The sequence below is a fragment of the Penaeus chinensis genome, chromosome 18, assembly GCF_019202785.1.
Source record: "Penaeus chinensis breed Huanghai No. 1 chromosome 18, ASM1920278v2, whole genome shotgun sequence".
Lineage (NCBI taxonomy): Eukaryota > Metazoa > Arthropoda > Malacostraca > Decapoda > Penaeidae > Penaeus > Penaeus chinensis.
The window spans coordinates 34,106,010-34,109,442 of record NC_061836.1 but is presented as its reverse complement, the minus strand read 5'-3'; the positions used below and the strand labels follow the sequence as shown (position 1 = coordinate 34,109,442).

At 39.8% G+C, this 3,433-nt stretch overlaps 1 protein-coding gene across 2 annotated transcripts in view; it reads right to left on the bottom strand.

Annotated features, from left to right (window-relative positions):
- LOC125034725 (WD repeat-containing protein 43-like) overlaps positions 1-3,433 on the bottom strand; it is a 13,751-nt gene extending 10,318 nt beyond the window's left edge. The window contains exon 1 of one of the 2 annotated variants that reach the window (XM_047626647.1): positions 3,298-3,433. The gene's annotated coding sequence lies outside the window, so the exon portion shown is untranslated. Of the gene's footprint in view, positions 1-2,833; positions 3,226-3,297 lie in introns of those variants that run through there. The other variant, XM_047626648.1, reaches the window with a different exon arrangement.

Sequence of the window (3,433 nt, the reverse complement as noted above, 5' to 3'; positions counted from 1 at the left end):
TATATCTGTAAGTGCTTATTTTCAGTATGCTGTACTCTTCCGTAATAAAACATTCACTCCCACTAGACTGCAGATATCTATTAAAACAAGAGAGATCTTTAGTTTTATTGGGTCAACACCCGAGGTGTCACAATATTGATTAGGTTGGGCCTGGGAAACAAGTTTGCACCTTTTGAACTGCAAGTTCAACAACACAGACAATGCCATATAGAAATATTAGTTGAAAACATTCTGTACATCCCCCTTTATCACATTTGTTTTCTTGCCTACTTGCTATATTCCTGATGAATGCATTACTGTTCTTACTAATTTATGCTAATATATATTGATCACTTGATACACAGATAAACATGGGTACATGAATAAAGGAATTGACTAGCATCTATGAGGGGTTCATCACAGCCTGAAGCAATTCATTAGTTGATAGCTGAATTCCATCTAGGAGATAGCATGATTATTTCTATCTTATTTGAAAATAAATTACCTGCTCTGAATTTTGTCACCATTCTAACCACTGACATTTCAAAGACCAAAATACACCAATAAGCAACAATCAAATCAAGAAGAGGGATCTACCTATACTCTCAGCATGTCTAACCTTGTACAAACTTGCACTGGGTTTGAACAGAGAACATGCCAGACACTTGAAACATGTTGCAATACTTCCATGCTGAGCCATACCATCCTTTAAACATTGCCTGTATATGGATCTATATCTATAACCACAACAAAATTCACATTCATATAATGATATATCTTTACACATTATATATCTTCATATTTTTAGAGAGTTATGGCCCAGTCAATATGACCCCTAATTTTGTTTTTTTCTCTTATAGATATGAACAAGAAATATCTTCTTTATTGCTTTGAATAAATTTTAGACAAATGTGATATGCAACATACTGATAATTTAATACAATAAATATAAAAATATCCAAATAATGGAGAGTATGTACATTCTGCTTCAGTAAAGGTTAAATCTAAATATTATTTTACACACTTAAAGAAAATTATTTTTGAAAGGTCACTCAATCAAATGCTGTTCTCACTCCACAATTCCTTCTAGGAAGAGAGAGAGAGAGAAAAGAAGAGAAAAGAAAAGAGAAAAGAAAAGAGAAAAGAAAAGAGAAAGAAAGAGAGAAAGAGAGAAAAAAATTATCTAAGTAAATAACAGAAAGATGACAGGGAGACAACATATCTTTATTTCCCTTTTGATTAGATTTGAATAATTTGCGCTTAGTTTTTGTTGGGAGCCCACAAAACCAGGCATTATTAATAAAATGTTGGCCTTTGCTGATGATACTTCCACTATTTTTTATGCTCTGTAAGATGGCAGTGTGCACTTTCCTCTACCTTTGTGCATCACTCTTGGTAAAATTAACCAACAACTTAGCAAAATATGAGTATTCCTTTCTGATATTTCACATATCGCATCTTTGGGAGACAGCTGCAAAAATCTTGCACTTTTATTTGGTTTATATCATTCTATTATTTCATACGAAGTGACTTATGATTACGGGAACGTAAAGCAATGTCTATTAACTAGTTCTGTAAGAGTTCCAGTTATGCATGGCAATGTGAAATTCTTGCTCTACCAACAGCAGATTTTTTGTTTACTTGGCCAGGGACTAGGGGGTTGCAGGGCTACATCCCCTGCATCAGACAATATAGTGACTGATTCAGTGCTGTGATTACAGTAGAGTTTGGGAATTGCTTGGTTTCTAATCACTTTTTTTGGCATTTGGGGCACTTGTTGGGCTCAAATATCAGACTTCGATTGAGAATGTCTATTTGTTCTGTATATCCATGATATGACTTTAAAAATCCCCCGGAGTCGACGCAGCACTTAAAATGAAACATTTTTCACTGGCATTTCTCTGCGAATGGTGTCGCACGGCCTGTCAAATCTCCCAGTGAAAACGCACATTCACTATATAGAATAGCGTAAATAATTACCAAAAGACATAAAAGAAATATAAGAAAACTAGAATAATACATTACATACATGAACTCGGGAAAACAGACAAGTAATGACAAAATAAGCCTTCTCACAAGTGCAGAGCAATACATGGACTACTTGATGGATCACGGTAATGAGTTACGCATCACATTTGTTTTGATCCTCGCAAGGTAAACATGGAAGGGACGGAAAAGGAGGGGTCAATCTTCTCTCTTCTCTGTCCTGTATCTCCCTTATTTTAGATTTGCGCACCTTTTGCCATAGATGAAAAGTGTCTTAGTTTTTGTCAACGTATCCCCTCCATACACTTATTTTACTGTACTCCTGTGCTCTTGGTTGACATACGGAAAGTTTTCCCTAATCATTACTACTTTCCTGAGTGCCATCTTCTGAGTTGCATCTTTTGTTTACACTGGCTTAGACGATAAGTGAAGAAGTGAACTTAGTCTCGAGCAACGAATTTCAGCACTTTTTATTTTAATATTGTGACTTAATTATGTCTTTCCACACTTTCAATTTAACTTTATTGCATGTTGTTCTTCCATTACAGTAGCATTTCAATTCCATGTCCTTTAGTTGAACAAAAAACTACCCTACCCGTGGCCTCAATCACACACGAGAAAGAACTCTTGGAGAAAACTCCAGCGAATATAAACTGATATTACGAGTATCTCATTTTTGTTTGATGCCTTCATTTCAGTTGGCATTAATATTTATTGGCTATATGAAACCACTTATATGATCCTATTTGTACTGACACACATAAATCAGCATGATATAATACTAGCATACATGTATTTATTTTTTTCTCTGTAACAAACATGAAACTTGTAGAGAGTGAATGCGAATTGCCATTCCAAAGATACCCACTTCTTGAAAAACAGCAGCTTTAGTGAAAATAGTGTTGACTTGTCCACTAAGCAGTGCGTCTCACATCTTTGCAAGCACTGTGGCTTTGGATCAACCTTTCCACCAGCATCCCCTTTCCCGAGCATAGAGACGCCGCCAGGGCCAGCCACACGTGCCGCCCTCGGCCTCGGTGCCTCGGCCTGGCCCAGGACCCCAGGCCAGAAGCTCGCACGGAAGGCGCCCTCGCCGGGGGGCCAAGGGACGCAGCAACCGACCACGAGCTGCAGCCACTGCTCTTTATCACTGCTTTTGAAACATGTTTCTTAAAACTGGCTGTCGACGCGGTGACAAAGTGAAAAACGACGTATTTCCCCGCCACGCGGCCCAGCCTCCGCCATGCACGAGCGCCGCCCTCGCTCGCCTCCACACGCGTCGCTGACACTCGCCTCCCGCGCCGCCCTTGCGCTCACACCCCCTGCGCTTACCGAATTCTGCTGGCGATTCCCGAAAGGCTGTTGTCACAGCGCCTGCCCGTCTCTGGTCGCGGAAGCCGAGCCACACGTGCCGCTGGACCGAGGCAGCGGGACAAGTGACGCTCGTTCGCGGAGCCGCAGGCGGGCG